This window comes from Triturus cristatus, chromosome 8 (assembly GCF_964204655.1).
Source record: "Triturus cristatus chromosome 8, aTriCri1.1, whole genome shotgun sequence".
In the NCBI taxonomy this organism is placed as follows: domain Eukaryota; kingdom Metazoa; phylum Chordata; class Amphibia; order Caudata; family Salamandridae; genus Triturus; species Triturus cristatus.
In genome coordinates this window covers 275719862-275740495 of record NC_140591.1, presented here as the reverse complement: position 1 = coordinate 275740495, position 20634 = coordinate 275719862, and the positions used below count along the sequence as shown (strand labels likewise).

Below are 20634 nucleotides of genomic sequence, written 5' to 3'. Positions count from 1 at the left end.
AGGACAATGGAGCAGTGTTCCCACTACAGTCCCCTAAGACACCCTTGCCTCGGAATCATGTGTGTCATCCAACACTGTGCCCCTTCTCTGTGTGTTCAGCATAGTTTGGCCTCTGTGGCATAGTTCCCTGGCCTCATTTGTATTTATCTGAAGTGTGCTACATGTGCCCATTGTACAGGCAGACCCCATTTTGCTTGTGCATCCTCACACTGGGCAGTGCCTGTGTGTCTATGTACAACTATCTGTTGAGGGTTGTTGGTCACAAATATGTGTTGGCAGCCTCACGAGGTGATGTGGAGTACATTTAGGAAATCTTGATGCACATTGGAGTAAACACAGATTAAGAGGTGTCACTTTTTGATCTGTCTCAATCACATTGTCCCAGGTATGGGGGGTTTGTGCGGGCAAGGCCTACATGTCCAAACCTTATGTCTCCTTGCCAGGTCTGACCTGTGTGTGATAAGTGTCTGAACAGACACTCAAAATGCAGTGACCCAGTCATGTTTTGCTAGGTTTAATGTTTGTGCTTTGCAGCATGTGTCAAAAATGGAAATACATGGCTCATGCTCATCAATTTTTGCCACCAGTGTGTGGGCGAGATGCTACGTGGTTTGGTCTGTGTGTGCTGACATCTGTGTGGACATTCTTTCTTGCCATGAGGGTGTCTCCTCAGTGCAGGTGCACCTTATCCCGACACATTGCAGGCCCATTAGCTGATGCATTGTCCTGTGTTTGGACATGTGTGCCACTCCACATGACAGGCAGTAGGTCAGATGTGTTGGCAACTGTGTCATCATGGTACGGATGGCCATGTGACAGGTGGCATGATTCAAGTTTTCAGTAAATAAATATTGTACCTTGGCACTCACTACACTTGTCAACATGTCTCCATTTTTCCTATGCTTCTTTTTGCTAGTTGGTTGTGAAGGACAATAATGTGCCTGCAGGACAGATGTCTCCCAGGGAAGTGCAAACAAAAGTACTTTTACATTTTCCGTGGACACGCAGGCACATTTCACTGGAAGGCACAGTTTGATTACCACTTGTTTTCAGAATATACATATCCATGTTCACACAGTGTGTTTGCATGTGTGTAAGTCCTTGGTTGTTGCTGATATGAACTTACGAGTGTCAAGTCATCCAGACCACCATGGTGCCATGTATATGTACTTACTGATACCCCCTTTCTTATTAACAGTGGCTTTTTGGAATTCGGCTGCCAGCTCATACAATGACTGTGTAAATACATTTTTGTGTGCACATCATTGTGTGACTTCTGTCATACAGGCAGATGTGTCTTTTGTTCACAAAGTGGCACATTCACACATTCTAAACATGTACATTGTGTAAAGTGTTGTGAGTCCCAAGGGATTGCAATGTTTTAGGCTATGGTTTCCTAAGTACTCACAGGTCTCAGAGTGTTGGGACACCTTCAGTATTGAGGTGTGTTATTTGGCCTGGGGTGCACCAATACTGTTTCGTTCACAGTGAACAAGAGGTGGCATGGATTCATATTCTTGCTGTGCTCAACTGTCCCCAGACACTAGCTTCTCAGTATAATTCGATATCAAGTTATTTGCTGGTGTGTCATGATCTCCATTGTTTACAAGTGGCATGGTGGGTCAACCAACTGGGGAGTGCAGGGTTACATATGTGCGGACTATTCTAGATGTTACTCATGATGCATTTCCTGATCTGCACTGCGACATTTTTATTGGGACTCATGTGTCTGTTGTATACAGGTGACTGATTTTTTTCTGTCTCTTCACCTTGCCCACAGCATCATCGGAGGACACCGAGGGAGACACCTGCACGGACGTGGAGGAGGGGTCCAGCAGCGCTGCCACCACTGCTGCGGAGTCTGCGGGAGCAAGTGGCACGGAGGGCGAGGGGAGTCAGGCGGAGGACCTGTCTAGTGACAACACTGACTACGATGCAGACGGGTCCGATGCTGAACTCCTCCAGGGGGCGGAGGCTGCTCCGACAGCTGGCAGCAGCACTACATCTGTCACCGCCCCCTCCATTCCCATCACCGCCCTCCCAGTTGCTCCGGTCCCTTCTGTCCGTTCTAGGCAACACCGTGTCTCCTTCGTGCCAGGCACCGCATCCCCTGCCCCTGCCCCCCCTGCTGCCCTCACTGCAGAGTCTGTGGACATTCTGCGTCAGTTGCAGGTTGGCCAGACAGCGCTGCTGGATGTCCTCCATGGCCACACCCGCATGTCATCAGCGATGTCTGACCAACGGATGTTGCTGAGGTCCATGGACTCTTCACTGACGGCAGCATTGAGTCTCCTGCAGCGCTTCGTCCCCCCCTACCCCTGCACCATCCACACTTCCCACTCCCATACCTGTCCCAAGCACACACAGACATTCACAAGCACGCACCCCACCAGACACAGGCAGCACACCACCACGTAAGGGCAAGCGCACTCCTCCTGGCACGCACACTCAGGGGGATGAGGGCACACCCACTGGGTCTGGGGCACACAGGCATGCACGCAGCCACAGTCCGAGGCCGCATGGCGCACTAACCAGTCCCTCCAAAGGTACTCCCCTCGGCTCCCCTACCACACATCCAGAGAAAGAGGCCTACTTGGCTGTGCTGGGCCTCAGCCCCTCTGTCTCTCCAGCCCGCAAACGGGAACGGCACTCCATGGGTAGGGGAGTTGAGCCCCCCCGTCTCCCCCTCCCCCAGTAGCGCTGCACCCCATCACTCCGACCCCCCCCTCCTTTGAGGCAGTGTTGTCTTCGGGTGAAGGGGAGACGTTTGACGACCTGGCAGCAGTGTGCAGCGCCGAGCTGACCCCTACCTTTGGCGCTGCCCCACCCCCTGTGGTGGAGGCGTCCGCCCCTGCACCCACCACACCTACCCTTACACCTCCTGTCCCTACGGTGCCTGGTCCTTCCCCACATGATGCCCCCCACCAGTCGAGGAACGTGAGGGTTCTAATGTGCAGGCAAGCTAGGGGAGACGCGTGGCCATGTGTCCCCCCCAAGGACTTCAGATCTGGACTGGCCATGTGCCTTTGTTAATAGTGTCGTTAACTACTTTTTCATTTAATGCTGAATAAAGCATTTTCTTTTCAGTTTGTACACATTTGCATTTCAGGTATTGATGTGGTTGCTGATGGTCCCGGAGATGGGGTTGGTGGTAATGTGTTATGTGTCAGGAAAAAGTTGTCGTCTGCTGGTAATGGGGTGGACCGTGGTATCTGCGTGCCATCACAATGTCTCTGCAAAGTATATTTGGTCGTGTGGCCTATTTGTGTTTGGAGACATTGTCCCAAGGACTGTTCCTTCCTCTGTGGCACCTGACATCTACCCTGCAATTGGTTGCACTTTTGTTGTGCTGACCTGTGTCTACATTTCCTTTGTTGGTGACGGATCCCTTCAACTATGGCCATGCCTGCTCATCAATGTCTCTGGCTGTGTCGTCTGTGCCATCCTTGCTACTCACTGTACTTGTGTATTGAGTATGTTGTCATGCCTTAATGGCGACAATCAGCATTTTCCACACTATGCATGTGTGTTATCCCAGCCTAGCACACATTTGGTACTTGTTCTGCAGGGTATTTGAGCACATGACTGACAATTGTGGGCATTGTATCTGTGGGAAGTCCACCCTATTCCTTCCATGAGAGGCAACATCTTGGTGGCTGTCCCGGCACCTGTACATTCCTATCAGTCCTGGGATGTGCGTGACAGTGTGTGTTCCCTTTGGCTCTCTTAGTGTAGTGGCCATTGACATGAGTATACAGTCTTGTGGCATGATCTCTGTGTGTGTATTGTGCTGCATCCGCAAGGGGTGGGTATGCATGTGTCCTTTGTCCTCACACCCACATGTGGTGTGTCATGCAGTGGGGGAAAGACATCCATCCTCATGGGAGTGGGACACTGCTGTCGGTGATGTGTTGTTATGGCACTATCAACATAGTCGAACATTAGGGATGCGTACATACACCCATGGAGTTGTGCTCATCTGATCATGATGTACACACACCCATGACTCTGTCCACTTCTGGGAGTCCTCTGCACCCACCCCTCACATGTCTCTATCCACTGCTGGGAGTGATAGGCACCCACCCCCATGTCTCTGTCCACTGCTGGTAGTGATAGGCACCCACCCCTCACATGTCTCTGTCCACTGCTGGGAGTGATAGGCACCCACCCCCATGTATCTGTCCACTGCTGGGAGTCCTCTGCACCCACCCCCATATCTCTGTCCACTGCTGGTAGTGATAGACACCCACCCCTCACATGTCTCTGTCCACTGCTGGGAGTGATAGGCACCCACCCCCATGTCTCTGTCCACTGCTGGGAGTCCTCTGCACCCACCTCCATATCTCTGTCCACTGCTGGTAGTGATAGGCACCCACCCCTCACATGTCTCTGTCCACTGCTGGGAGTGATAGGCACCCACCCCCATGTCTCTGTCCACTGCTGGGAGTCCTCTGCACCTACGCCCATATCTCTGTCCACTGCTGTTAGTGATAGGCACCCACCCCTCACATGTCTCTGTCCACTGCTGGAAGTGGTAGGCACCCACCCCCATGTCTCTGTCCACTGCTGGGAGTCCTCTGCACCCACCCCCATATCTCTGTCCACTTCTGGTAGTGATAGGCACCCACCCCTCACATGTCTCTGTCCACTGCTGGTAGTGATAGGCACCCACCCCTCACATGTCTCTGTCCACTGCTGGGAGTGATAGGCACCCACCCCCATATCTCTGTCCACTGCTGGTAGTGATAGGCACCCACCCCCATGTCTCTGTCCACTGCTGGGAGTACTCTGCACCCACCCCCATATCTCTGTCCACTGCTGGTAGTGATAGGCACCCACCCCTCACATGTCTCTGTCCACTGCTGGGAGTGATAGGCACCCACCCCCATGTCTCTGTCCACTGCTGGGAGTACTCTGCACCCACCCCTCACACGTCTCTGTTCACTGCTGGAAGTCCTCTGCACCCACCCCTCACATGTCTCTGTCCACTGCTGGGACTCCTTGGCAGACACCCACCCACCCACCCGCACCCTTGGTGCTGTACACTGCTGTCCTGGCCATGTGCACACCCCAAAATACTGGTTATATGCTGCACCAGGCCCTAAGCCAACATTTGTGGCGTGTGTATGCCTTGTATCACTAATGTACTGGTGCCCTTGAGGTATGGGTGATGCGGTCCGTACCCACGCTCTGAGTGCGTGGGTATGGCGCGTACCCCTACATCACCACTACAATGGTGGTACGCGCCATACCCACGCACTCAGAGCGTGGGTACGGCCCGTACCACGCGTACCCCTACATCACCACTACAATGGTGGTACGCGCCGTACCCACGCACTCAGAGCGTGGGTACGGCCTGTACCACGCATACCCCTACATCACCACTACAATGGTTGTACGGGCCGTAACCACGCCCTCAGAGCGTGGGTACGGCCCGTACCACCATTGGAGTGGTGATGTAGGGGTACGCGCCATACCCAAGCCCTCAGAGCGTGGGTACCCCTACATCACCACTCCAATGGTGGTACGGGCTGTACCCACGCTCTGAGTGCATGGGTATGGCGCGTACCCCTACATCACCACTTCAATGGTGGTACGGGCCGTACCCACGCTCTGAGGGCGTGGGTACGGCCCGTACCACCATTGTAGTGGTGATGTATGGGTACGCGTGGTACGGGCCGTACCCACGCTCTGAGGGCGTGGTTACGGCCCGTACCACCATTGTAGTGGTGACGGGTACGCGTACGCAGGGATTGGTGGACACGCCCCCCGAAGTGACCAGACCCTGGAGGTAATGTAAGGACAGTATATGGTATTTTACAAATTTGGTGGAGGTAATGTTTCCTGCCCCCCCCCTTTGCCCCTGGGTGTTGTTCTGACCTTCTGCGGCGTCTGCGTCGGTTTCTGTGCACCAGGTCTTAGGCTAGGAGGGCCGGGATGACATGTAGGATGGGGTCCATCGCTGTCCGTCGCGTACCGGTGCTCCTTCTTTGCGTCGTCCTCAAATTCCCGTGAGTTTTTGGCTACCGTCAAAAAATGAGCCGTGCGGAGTGACGTAGGCAAGAATCGTACTTGCTGGTCCGTAAAACGCTGTCTGACTCCGTCCGGACGTCACGTACGCGATGTCCCGGATTTGAATTGTGGGTATTTTTTCGCCGCACGTAGTTTTTTATGATTCGTACAGAAATGGTATTTCTGTACGAATCGTACTTGCTACTTTGTAAGGAGGATTTCCCGGGTACGAGTCGTATGGAGAATACGGTCCGTACGACCATTCGTACCCGGGTTTTACAGGTTCAGAATCGGCCCCTTAATGTCTTGACATTGGTACCTTGCTTTCATGTTCAGTTTGTTTTCTCTTTGCTTAAGTAGTTACCTAATGTTTTTTGATCCAGATAAGGCTTTGAAAGAAGTACATTTAATTCTGATATGGTTTGTTGCTATGTAAATGTAAATGTAAATGTGTTGAACTTGTATAGCGCACTGTTACCCTAGGGTGTCCTGGCGCTGTACTCATACCGCCGGAAACCCTTCCTGGCTTTTCCCGGTGAAATGTCCACTCCTGGGCACCCCCAAGGTGAAGCCAGGCATCCCAGCGCTGTTGGGGCCGTTGTGGAGATTAAGCAAGCTTTTGTTATCACATTTTCTACAGAAAGAGAATAAGAGAGTACAAAATTGAATTTACGTACACTAAGGTTGATAATGTTCTATGCAATAAGAGTGTGTAAAGATTTCTGGTGGAGGAATAATTGAACCCTAATGCAAGGCCCAGTTCTTCTAGTCTGTATTCACCAAGAAAACAGAAAAGGTCAGTGTTTATTAAAGATAAGGGGGATCAGGAGAGCATCAGGTGAAAATAAATGTATACTGAGATGTTAACTAAGTAATAAACTGAAAAGAATAGAGAATTACCAATAACATTAACATCTGTTACATTCTCAGTGGCAGGGAGAGTTGCATTAGCAGCACAAAGAAAGATCAGAGTCTAACTTAACAAAGTTCAGTTGAGAAAGGAACATGACTCAACATTCTGAAGATAAATCTGTAACATCTGAAAGCCTGTCTTTTTGTCTGCTTTCATCCACTCCTCTTATCCCTGACAAGTTGTCAAATCCTTTGTGCAATTCACAGGGACTTGTCAGTTTGGGATTCGATCTGGAAGAAAATCATCGTATGGAAATCCTTGTGGTTTCCACAGCATAAAAGAAAATTAGGTTAGTGCTCAAGATTGCGACACATAGTGCTCACTCTAGATGGCTGAGGTGCAACTTTACTTCGGACTTCCCAAATCCGGGTTTATCTAACACAAAAATCGTGGCCCATGGTACGGCCAGTACCTTCATGCTATGCTTCCTAAGTTTGACCTAAACAAGATCAAAGTTGTTTATTTAAGATGCACTGGAGGTGAAGTGGGTGCCACTTCTGTTTTGGCTCCCATGATCGCTCCTCTGGGTTTGTCTCCCAAGAAAGTTAGTAATAAAATTAGCCGGTGACTGAAAGGGCATGAGGATCACAACCAAGCTCACTATCCAGAATAGGCAAGCTCAGATTGAAGTTGCCTCATTTACCTGTGGTTTGATCATCAAAGCCCTGAGGGAGCCACCATGCAACAGAAAGAAGCAGAAGAACACAAAGTGGCAACGTCAACATAGATGAGATTATTTCCATTTCTCCTTCACATGAGGCACCGGGCCCTGGTCAGAGAACTCTCTGGTACCGTGAAGGAAATCCTTGGCACTGCCCAGTCTGTGGGCTACAAACGTGATGGAAGGCCACCACATGGGATAATTGACAATATAAATAGTGGTGCCATTGAATGTCTGGCTCGTTAAACAGTTGGAATTATGCACAGTTTAATAAAAAACAAGTTTCTGCCTTCATCAGTCGAAAAGTTTAACACTCATGCCTTTAATACTTTATTAATATAATCACACCGCTCTGTGTCGCTTCTTCACAAGAAAAGAGGGACTAGTCTGTGGAACTTTATTTTGAGTTGGATTGCCCTATGGAAGTGAGTTTCTTGAAGCACAATTTTAGGGGGCTTAACATTTGTCAGCCAACTAAACAGAGTACTACATTTACAACCATTAGTTAAGCCATTGATATTTAAATATATTATTTTTAGTTGCCTATTTAACCGTTAAAAATGAAACACGTAGTCCAACACAATTCCTTCAACTGGCTACATTGACTTCAATAAATTGTTAGACTTCTTTTTTCATCTTTTAGGTTTTATCTTTTAGGTTTTCCCTTCTCTTGGAATCCTTAACGTTGCTAGCCCTCCCACTTGAACCCTCTCTTACCCTCCCTTTTTGCAAGAACCCTGGCTGCCTCTGACTCACCTTGATCCTTCACCAATTCCAAAGCGATGCCTTGGATGAGCACCATTTACACAATACCATTAGGTGCTGGGTAGAGACTTATACCTGCCACATTTTAAAACACATCTAAATAGAATTAACTTTACATTGGGCATCTGTTTTGAACATCATAATATATCTATTTAGTACAGCTTACCATATTGTATTTTTGTGAAGATAGTTGTTTTTTTAGGTTTGCTCCCCATTCTAACCCAATTTACATAGTTCCATGATTGAGCCACTATTTCTAAAAATATATTTATACCACAAAATCTATTAGATTTCAGCTTTATTGCAGCTTACTCAGCTACTTGTGGAAGACTTAATATGGTTCGATTTCAGAGAAGAAGTTACATTTTCCCCTGCAATTACTTTTAAACATGACTAATTTCACCATCTGTGCATCCGTGCCTGAAATTTCAGAATAAGCTGTCTGAATTCCTATCATTTTGAGGGTTCACTCATCATTTCTGAGAACATCTGAAAGACAAATTGTTGACTCTGCAGGAATTCACTGGCTCTTTAATGTGGTTGTCAGTTAAAATTACCAAAATGTTTGAGAAGGGCCTGCAAATGTTCTTTAAAATGGTAATCAGTGATATGTACCAAGATGGTATGAGAACAGCTTGCAGATTTCAGAGGGCTGAAGGGAACTCGGTGAGCCCAACAGATCATCAAGTCCCATTTGATCTGGTAGAATGTAGTCTCTAAGGAGATTCCCAATTACTACTAGAGACATGGAAATATCTTCTTGTTGCTCTGGAACTTTAGGATCCAAAATTGCACCCTTTGGCACGAGTTTCCAAATCCTGTACATTTTCCTTCAATATGTGCATCACTTTACTTAATTGACTGAGGACTGAGTGTTGGAATACACATCTTCCACGAATAATGCGCGCTGCCCAAACTCTGTCATTCTATCAGAAGTAATTTTAGGTCTAAATTTTCCATTTTAGAATTGAGAGAGGCTATTGCAATTTCTTGGGAAAGTTTTAACTCCTCCACATTTTTAAGAATATGCCCTAATAGTTTCATATCTGTTTTAGTAGTCGGCTTACTGGTTTAGTTCCACTTTGCACATTTTGTCACAGGAAGGTTTACTACCTCTTACTACAGGAGACTCAGTAGGATTTACTCTATCCATTGTTTCCATGCTACAGGTGGCTGCTAGTGTGCTTTTGTTAGGGTCAGTCGTTCTGGGTGCAGCATTACTCCTGTGTCTGAACCTAACTTCAACTTTAGCCTGTAAATCCTTTGGTGTACTAACCTCTGTTGTTTCCTTGCAACCATTTTTATGTTCCAATAATAGTCTGTTTGGACTGCCATTCTCCACTGAACTCTTCCGTTCTGCTGTAGGACCAAATTTCTCCATATTGGATTGTGTATGAGCGAGTTCACCTCTTTTTCCAAATGTGTTGCTTATGTGGGACCTATTCCGTTTTGAAAGTTGCAAGCTTTTTCCTTTTTGTCCGACCATCCAGCCTCTGGACTGATATATTTACACAGTTTTCAGGCTGCATAATGTTAGGATTATGCCATTAGGTGACGCCAACAAGGGCAATGTTGGGTTCTGCCTTTACACCAGTTTATGTCAAAACACACTCTAGCACATTGCACACCTTGCTCCACATAGATTCCAGTTCTGGTTTCCTCACCACCGTGCTAATGTATAATAGACATGGTCAGTGGAATTATACAGTTTGGCGGTTGTCGCTTTTTCCACATGGATTTGCCACACTTGGCAAAGAAAACTAATTGTTTATAGCTAACAAATTTGAATTACTGAAAATGCAGCAACATGAGTTACCACACACTGGAAGGCCTCTTGCAAAGGTTGACTAGTCACCTTTATTGCTGTATTTGAATATTAAACTGGTACTGGTGAGATGAAACTTTAGCTCAGACGTATGTAAAAATTACAAAATAATGGATAATGTCACAAAATGCGCCGCACAATTTGCATTTTCTTGCCAAATAATTTAGTCAATTCTGTCACATAATTTGGTCCTTCCCTCTCCCATAATTCCAGTAGCACTGATTATAGTTTTTGCAGTTCCTTCTATCATCAACCCATGCCCCAGGGACAGAGTCATATTCAGTATCATTGTTCCTAGTTCCTACGGATGCTCTGAACCATATATACACCTTTCTGGACTTTTCTGTTTCTCAGTTCCGAGTCACACTCGATTTCTGATTTCCATTTCCCTTTTTTTGCCTTCTGGCTTTCCTTATCTTCCCTTTTCTGAGTCCCAGTGCAGCTTTCCCTCCATTGGTGCATAACTGATTCCCAGCACTTGCTCAGTTACTCTAATCTGTTGCTCTTCCTGCACCTGTGTTCCCCCCCTGAGCTTCCAGCTATTTCTGCTCTATGAGCTTGGTGCTCTGTATTCTCCCAATTATCTTTACTGAGGAGCCACTTTGCAAACTGGTTCTGTCTGGCTGCTTTGCTTTAAGGAGGTCTTCTAGTTTCTGTGTGCTTTGACCATCTTTTTTTTGCCCATTGCTTGTATTGCTACTTTACCATCTCTGATTTTGTTCCTTGTTGTTGCAAACCCTTTATCCTTGTTTGTATGCAGATTCTTAGTCTTGTATTCTAGTGTTCCTAGTTCAGCAGACATACTTCCAGTCCTGTCCTTATTTTGCCTTCCAACATTTCTAGTACATTTTGAGCACTACAAGTCTTGTCCTTGTTTGCATGCAGATTCCTTGTCCTGTATTTCATTGTTCCTTGATCGCCATACTTCCAGTCCTGTTTTTGTTTCTTAGAATCTGGTAGGGCTTTTTCTGAGCCCTGATACTGTATGCAGGTCCCCTTCCTCCTGTCCCTTTGTCCTCTCAGAAAAAGTGATGTTCCTACACATGATGTGGGAGTGCCCCTGATTGAATCCCTTCTGGGAGGAAGTAAAGGCAACCCTTGGAGGCACTGCAGAGTTTCATTTATAATTGAATGTTTAATTATTTGTTTTGGGGCTATGGAGTACTGAAATCATGTCTAGACATATGAAACTATTCTGTAACTTGGAACTGATGGTTACAAAATGATATAAGGTCAGATCATGGGTGGGCAGGCACACCACCAGTATGAATGAGTGGAAAAGGTGTTGTACAAACTGAAAATATGCATATGAAGCAGAGGATGCCCAAAGGAACACTGTAAAAATTGGATGCATGGGAAACATAGAGAAAGCTATGATACAAAATGAACAATGACTTACGATGTGATAAAAATGGAAAAGGACTTGGAGTTTGTATCAGCGTTCTCCTGTAGGCATAAAAGGACTTTAATATGATTTGTTGAATGTTGCTAACATTGGAAATAGATGGGTATATTTAGATGATGGACCTTTAAAATAAGTGAATCGGAATTGTGCACTGCTTAATGTTAAAAACCAACAAATATAAATGTTAAAAAAAAGTTGTACAATTAACTATTCCTGATGAAGCAGGAAGTGCTAGTGATTAGTCTGAGTGTTCTTTTGAGGGTCTTCCAAATTATACTTTCATCTTGTCAATGCTGGTCAGTTAGTATGTGAGGAGAGTGTATTGCGAGCAGCTGGCCTTCCATCAAAGAATGTCGGCGGTCCTGTTAGGTTCAAAGATTTTGTTATCGACTGAACTCTCTTTTGATAAGAAGATGTATTATTCCATGTATTTTTTTATTATTGTGTAATCTCTACCCATGTTTTTTCCTTCCCTTCTATCTTGTCTGTGTGTCTGTTATTATGCTTCCTGCTGTCTTGTGAATGTGAGGTAAATGTTCCATTAAATAACTGTAACAAGCACTCTGGTCTTGACACTCTGATAGTAACATAATGCCCAGTTACTTACTGCTAATCTTCATTAAACTGGGTCCTGGATTTCCCCGTCACAGTTCTTACACCATGAGCGAAGGCTCTTGTTCCCAGAAAAGCCAATTCCTGCAACATGGCCCCATCTCCTTCCTGGCATACGATATATAAAGATAGTTGTCAGAACCCCTATCAGAGGGCCATAAGCCAAGCAGGAACTACCAGACCCAACCATGTGGTTTGTGACATTTTACTAGTGATGATGTGGGGCCTGGCCTATTATGTGTCCTGAGCAACTGGGCCAACTACTACCCCTTCAGCACTTGACTCTCAGTGGTAGCGTCGGCCGAGCAGCTGAAAGCTCTTCAGAGGGAGGTAAGTGCAAGGTATGGGAGGAGTCACAACTCTAAATACCCAAAATGACTCCAATAAGATGACTGTCCAGTCCAATATTGATCTTTACTGTAAGAGTATTTATTATATAAGCTAAACACAGCACACTAAGTGAGCCACAAAAGTAGTCTCTCAAGACTAGCGCACTCATGCTTGTCAGGGAAATGTTGCCCCGTTGCCCCGCAGGGTCTCTGGTTCCCCCTCGCCTCCTTCACTCTATAGTCGGCAGCCCTGGCAGAGTTTTGGAGGTGACCCCAAGTGCTGCCACATTAGCGATGCTTATCAAATTCTGACTTTGGCCTTGAAAGTTTTGAGTTATCCATGTGGTAAGCTGCCGGCCTAGAATAAGTCTCAGATGGGCTGCGGCCCTGCTTCCACCTTACCCAAACCACAACCTTCAGAAAAGTCCAGCCGCCGGGGTGCTTCTCTCCCCCGTGCTTCACAATGAGCAGCTCAAACCGGGTCCTTCCTGTGGTCGTTGTGCTAAGGCAGTCGCAGGAGGCAGCGGCTTCCAGATAGAGAGGCTCATTCTTCTTTGCTTTCCTACCGGTAGATCAGTGAAGCAAATGCACTTCTGCATTAATGTGAGACAGGAATAGGTCATGATGCACACGCATATTCCGTGTTCATCCAAGAACAAATACCATGAATCCGTGTATTGATGCAGCTGGGGCACTCGGGACATGGGAGCATGTCTGTTACCAAGCAGGGGACTTTTCTGTCCCAACTGAAGTACACTGATCTCACATTCTGTGATATTCAATTACCCATAAATCTGAAGCCAAAACCTAGTCGGCCGGGAAAGAAGGGAATCTTGCCCTGTGTTGGGAAAGTTTAGGACTAGGAGTAATGAAAATTACAGGTAAGAAGCTGGGCATTTCCTCCTCAAATATATGATGCTTTACTCTTTAACCCCTTCGCCGCGGCGGGAATTCCGCCGCGGCGCGGGGGGGTGCGGGGGGGGGCAGCGCGGTGGCGCTGTGCTCATGACGGAGCCGCTACGTCATGAGCCACGGTTGAGCTGTGCTCATGACGGAACGGTTCCGTCATGACTCCGCCCAGTTGCGTTGTCCCCCCGCACAGGCGGGGAAACAGCGCCGCGTGGGCGGAGCGGCCGCCAACGGTCGTGGCATGACGGAACCGTTCCGTCATGAGCACACGGCAACCGTGGCTCATGACGGAACGGTTCCGTCATGAGCGGGGAAGGGGTTAAAAAACTAAAACCAAATGACACATTATAGCCACTACTGAACACATTCACAATTCTGTGCAGCATGCAATAAAAAAGAACCAAAAAAGGACACAAATTTCCCTATAATATAATTCTATAGTGGTTCATGAATATATGAGGAGATGACCAGGTTTGTCGCATTACAAACTTCTAGCATTGATGCCTCTTCGGCCCCTGCCCAGGAGGGGGCAATACCTCTTGTTGACCTTCCTTCAGACAGTCCTTTCCCCTGAGTTTCATATGCAGTAATGATTGCTTATTTTAACTATCTACTCAAGGTAGCCCCTGATATGTTTCAGACCTTGACCTGCTAGACCAAACATGATAAACAAAGCATCAACTTCCTGTAAAGCTTTGCTTTGCTAAAAAAGATAGCTAATGCCCTCTTGAGATCCAGAGGATGTACTCTCCACTCATCCAAGGAAAACCAATGGTATATCCAAAGATGTTAAAGAAGAGCAAATAACATGTTTTAAAGAAAGAAATACGAAAAAGAAACCGAGAAACTAATGGAGCTGTAGCTTCTATCTCATGGTTTATGAAAGCCTATAGTAGTACCCATTGTGCCACAAAGTTGATACTGCCAGACTTAATTGAACCCCATCATTATGAAAATCAAGGAACGTAACTGGCTGAATCATTATCCCAGAAGCTCCTCCCTTTTTACACCATTTATCAAATGACTACCAGTGGCAAGAATAAGATTTTAAAGTTGATGTGGGTCTAGATTGTTGGATTAATAATGCTACTTCTGGAGAACAACCCTTTGCTTCTAGGCTCAACCTTTCCATATCCATGCCCCTAGCTTCAGATGGGAAAGAACTATTAGGCATCTGAGCAGTCTTCAGTAGATATGGATCCATTGGGATCATCCGCCTAGGCTGAACAGCCAGCTGAAAATGTTATTGGAACCAAGGATGACGGCTCCAGCGTGGAACCACTATGAGAATTGTCGTCCTGTTCTCCATTAACTTTGGCATCAGCGGAAAAGGAGGAAAGACATAGAGGAAGGCTCTGGGCCACTTGAAAGATACAACATTTATCTTCCATGCTGGTTAGCAAGGCATAATTGGGTATAACACGGGAAGCTGAGCAGTCTCCCCCCAAGAAAAAAGACCAACGGCTGGCTGGCCAAACTTCTTCATTAACTGCTGGTATATAAGATTCATCAATGATAAGACAGGCATCTGAGGAAAAACCCTGCTTTAATAATATACTGCACAATGTTCCAATTCCTTGGCAGATAAACCGCTCTTAGAGAGAGCCCATTGTTCTCTGTCCATTGACATATTGACTCAGAGATTGGACTGGACAACCCCCTTGATAGTTGATATACCTCATAACTGCCTGGTTTGTCTGTTCTTATCTGTACCTCCTCGAGAGAGGTATGCTGAGTAAAACTCAGAAGGGATAATTGAACAGCCTTCAGCTTCCTCCAATGATCATTGCCCCTGTACCCTCAAACTGCACTCCAACCCAACCTGCTGGCATCTGCATTTATTACTCTGGCAATTTTTGTTTGGGAAGGAGTCCCTCTCAACATAACCTCTTCCTTCAACCACCACTGCAGTATTGTGATGAACCTGTGAATCTACGGACATTTCCCACTTATAATCTTGGTTCTCTGAATTCCAACATCTCAATAAATGATTGACCAATTGGCCCACATGTAACCTGGCCCACGGAAAAATCATCATTGTTAAGAACATGAGACATTGAACTCTCAACCAGTCTCTGACTGATGGGGCTTCACTCACCAGAAGGCTTAATAGTTCCCCTTTCAGCTTCTGAACCCTTGGCAGAGGCAGGAATACTTTGTCCAAGATTGTATTGAAATGGGCTCTTCCAAACTGCAGATTTTGAGAAAGAGTCAGATGGCACTTGGTTTTGGTAAGTAAAAATCTGTATTGAAAGATCACATTGCACACCTCTTCAACATGTAGCTGTGGCTTAGAAAAAGAAGAGGAACAAATCAGTGAATCAATTAAAATGGATACGAACGAATTTCTTTAGAGTAAATAAACCCCACCAAAGAAGCAAACATCTTGCCGAAAACCCTTGTATAGGAAGCATGGCCAAAGGGAAGTATGTGGAACTGGCAATGCTCCTGCAGGGCACAGATATGAAGAAATCTTTGCGAGGCTGGAAGAACCGGTATATAAAGATAGCATCCAGAGGATAAAATCATGCTAAAAAGTCTCCTCTGTTTATGAATGGAAGCACTACCGGCAGAGATAACATTGTAAACCTAATGTATTGGATGAATGCAACTTTAGACCCATCACCGGTCTCAACTGCCCCGTTGTTTTTCTCAGAAGAAACAAGGTTGAGTATGTCCCTTTTTGCCCCTGATTCAAAGAAATCTGAACTGATCCCTTTTCTGAAGAAGCTTTTGCAACCCATCCAGCAATGTCTTTTTTGGATTGTTCGGAAGCAGGGTTAGAAAAAAAAATCTGGAGGAACAGAATGAAACATTATTTTGTAACCTTCTTGGATGAATGAATGAATGAATGAATTACACATTTATATAGCACATGGCTACCCAAGGGCATTCCAGCGCTTAATGTGGCACCTTAGTCGACTAGGCACAGATCAAGGAAAAAGGTTTTAAGCTGTTTCCTGAAATTAAAATAATTAGATTCCAGGCAAATATCATCGGGAATCCGGTTCCAAAACTTGGCTGCGTTGTATGAGAACCGCCGACCTCCCATTCGTGCACGCTTAATCATGGGCACTATGAGTAAGCGTTTATGGTTGGATCTCAACATCCTGTTGGGGCGGTATAGTTGCACTATAGATTGAATCAATGGGGGCCTTTCCCAGAAATGGCCTTATGGACAATGCACATTGTCTTAAAACTAATTCTATCCTGGATGGGAAGCCAGTGCAAACTGGTAAGGGCTGGTTTGGCTGAGCTGTGTTTGGGAATGTTCATTAGTAGACAGGCAGCACAGTTCTGAACAATTTGCAGTCTGTTGGAACTGCCCTGGGGCGCTCCCAGATAGACTGCATTTGCATAATCCAGCGGAGAGATTATCAGTGCCTGAACTAATACTCGTCTAGCAGCAAAAGGAAGGAGAGGGAGAATCTTCCTCATCATCCTGAGAAGTCCATAGCAACTGGCTGCAACTTTACGAGCTTGTTCTTTCAAGTCCAGTTTGCAGTCAAACCAGACTCCCGAACTCTTAATCTGTTTTTTTGGGGCAGGTGGAGGCCCAGACAGCTGGGCCATAGAGCATCTATACTAGCGGTGGCAGAGTGACCAAGGAGCATAAGTTCTGTCTTAGCTCCAATCAATTTTTGGAATGACTTGTCCATCCACTCAAAGATCTTTCCGAGGCATAATGTGAGGCCAGGCTCAGATTTGTCCTGTTGGCTGAGGGATACCACCAGTTGGGTGTCGTCAGCGTAGGTGACGATCTGGATCCCCCAAGGATGCATCAATTCGGCAAGAGAACTCATGTAGATGTTAAACATGGTAGGACTTAATGAGGATCCCTGGGGGACTCCACACCGCAGAGGAATCTGCTCTGAGGCAGCTTCATCTACATAGACACAGAAAAAGCGATTTCCGAGGAAGGACTAGAGCCAGTTCAAGGCAACTCCTACCACACCCACCTCCCTGAGTCTTTGGACCATAAATTGGTGATTAACAGTGTCGAAGTCTGCGCTGAGATCTAACAATATAAGAGCAGCGCAGCCTCCGTCGTCCATAATTTTCCTGGATTCCTCTATCACGGCAATTATGGCAGTTTCAGTGCCCTGTTGGAATCTAAAACCTGTCTGCGTGGAGTGCAGACAATTGTTTTTTTCCAAAAATGCTGATAGTACAGAATTATTATGTTTTTCAGCTAATTTGCTGATTCCTGGCAGCAGGGAGATGGGCCGATAGTTGGCCCAATCCTCACAGTCACAATGTGTCTTTTTATAAAGTGCCTTGACCCTTGCCAGTTTCCAAAGGGGAGGCACCACTTCACTAAGGAGAGAGGAGTTTATCACATCCCGAATAACTGGGGATACTGTTTCAGGAATCAGATTTAAAGTAGCCGGGGGAGCGGGATCAACGGGGGAGCCCGATTTCAATTGCCTAAGAAGTTCCTGCATGGACGGTAAGGACAGAAGAGGAAACTCTTCCAACAGAGCTTGCCGTTTCGAGGTTACACAGTCAGTAATGGAATTGGTGTATAAAAAGGTCCTATAGATATTTTGAACTTTGGCAGTGAAGTACTCTGCGATTTCATCACACCGCCGCTGGGCACTATCAGAGGCAGTGGAAATGCTGGGAGGTGTGAGGAGAGATTTTGTGATTTTAAAAATTTCACAAGGGGAATTGGCTGCGGAAACAATTTTATCATGATAATAGCTCGCTTGAGCAGCCTTTATTTCCTTTTTATAAAGTTTAATTGCCTCTCTGTATTTGGCTTTGCTAATTGCCGAAAAATCAATTCTCCATTTCCTTTCACATTGTTTACACGTTTGTTTAAGTTGCCTCAGTTTGTGAGAATACCAGGCTTTTTTGTTGATTCCTACTCGATGGTAGGATTCTTTCCTAGGGAGTACTATGTCCAAGAAGGATTCAAGCCAATTATTAAAATTATTATTGGCGATGGTGGGATTAGGATGAGGTGTGGGAGTCGAGTTATTTAACTCGATGACCCAGCTTTCCAAAGGTAATTTAGACCATATTTTACATTTTTTAATTCTTGCAGAAGGTAACAGGGAGTCACATAGTGTCCAAATAATTGGTAGTAGAAAATGGTCTGACCAGGGAACCGGGATGGGCTCAGCCACCATAAGATTCTGTAAATTAGTAAATATGGGGTCGAGCAAATGGCCTTGATCATGGGTGCAGCCATTCACTCTTTGCTTAAGTTGAAATGTTTCCAGACCTTCAATAAGATCCAGTGTAGAGGTAGAGTTCAGGTCATCAAAATGTATATTAAAATCGCCCAAAATTGAGAAATTTGTGAGAGGCTAGCCAGATTGGCTACAATGTCTGGAAGATCCTTGCAGAAGTGACCCAGTACGCCTGGAGGAGGATATATTAGGATTTCTGAAAAGCTACAGGTAGGCGAAAAGCTGATTGAAAAAGCTAAACTCTCACAGTCAGGTGAGGGGTTAGTGGTAGACCTGCATCTAAAAATATTTTTATAAATGATGGCAATACCACCACCTCAGCCGCTGTCACGGTCTTGCTTCAGGATAACTTAGTTTGGGGGAAGAGCTCAAACTATAGCAGGGTCGGACTCCTTATTTAGCCAAGTTTCGGTTAGAAACAGGACATCTGGGCTCTTATCTTCTAAAAGTAAGTGTATTTCGGTTGAGTGTTTTGGCAAGGATCGGCAATTCATGTTGTGTGTCGATTTAGATACCGTATATAGGTTTCCCGATTTATGTCCTTATATAGGCACAATTCGGATTGCCCATATTTAGGCATAGGAATCCTACCCTTATTTAGGCATTATCCATGCTAAACAAATACAGGCATAGCTACCTACATCCGTTCATCTACGTCACAACGAGTTCTTGAAAAACCAGACTCTTAAGCCTTTAGGACTTCCCCTTGCTTGTATATTGATTTCTCCAAGAACTCATTTATTATGCATGAACATCTATTCATGACGTTCTTCTGCCCGACTTTTACGTTATTCCTAAACACCTTCAAGGTATAAATATACCTTTACTTACCATGGCAAACCACGGTTCGGCTGCCTACTTGCACGACACGGTTCACCATGGCAAGTTCGGAAGGAAGTCAAGTTCCCGCCTGACGAACTAACCAGACGCTATCATCCTCCTCGCAGAGAATCCAGCTCCAGTGTTTCTGACTCCCCTTGCGGGGTGAGATCGAGACTTGGAAAGAGAATCCAACCTCACTCATTCTAAGGTATAGAGCGGACTAGAACCTAGAGGGACTTTTGGGAAATCTTGGCGACTATAGCTAAACTAGACTATAGACAAGCAGCACCTACTTCTTACCTGGTACTACACTTAGGTTAGGTACACTGGGGTAGAACTAGCTAGAAGCATCAGATGAGTATTAACATTTTAGCCTGTGTTATTTAAGTATGTATTTTTATGAATATCTGTCATAGCTATAAACCATGCTATTGCAGTATTATTTTATCTTACTGCTAACGCTGTACGTATTATACTCCGCATTCTGTCTTACGATTGTAGCAGTTCATATCTCTTGCACGAGAAATAAGACTGTTCAATAAACCCTTTTTATTGAAATGCCCGTCTATCTATTTCTGTGTAACTCTGTAGAAACGAAGCATGCACGATTGACTGAGTGAAACTGTTATCTATTGTTTCCACGATTCTGAGATTGTTCCGATTCTAATAGAAACAAAGTTGTCATGTTTATGCGTTTGTCAGAAACTAATTCCTTCTTGTTTATTCGAGAAGTTTCTAGTGACCTCTGAGTTAGCTGGCACACACAAGTAATTAAGTTTAATGTACTCGATAGAGACATACTGACCTCAGTCCTATGTCAAAACTATAGTGTATATTATTCCAATGCAAAGAGCCTATCAGGAATATAGGAACTACACTACATGGCGCCCAACGGTTTGGTAAGGCACTAATTTAACGCTGGATACTGAAGTAACTCAGTCGTTCTTTTCTCAGAGACCCCTACTCATAAATACTCCATAAGACATCTGGCGTGGGTAGGGATAATATCCGCCGTAGCTGAGTAGGACAAAAATCTTATGTATTAGCTGTTTGGTTTGTTCAACTTTGAAGGATACTGTGTTCCAAAATATTGTGCACCTTATTTTTGTTCCCTTGAAACTTGCTCTGCAATTTTCATTAAACAAATGTCCCTAAACGGGATAATAACACCGGAACCAGTGGA

General features: G+C 45.6%; 1 pseudogene; it reads left to right on the top strand.

Moving 5' to 3' along the window:
* The first annotated feature begins 7346 nt into the window (after nucleotides 1–7346).
* LOC146801974 (large ribosomal subunit protein uL11 pseudogene) lies at nucleotides 7347–7832 on the top strand (annotated as a pseudogene).
* Nucleotides 7833–20634: the final 12802 nt, after the last annotated feature.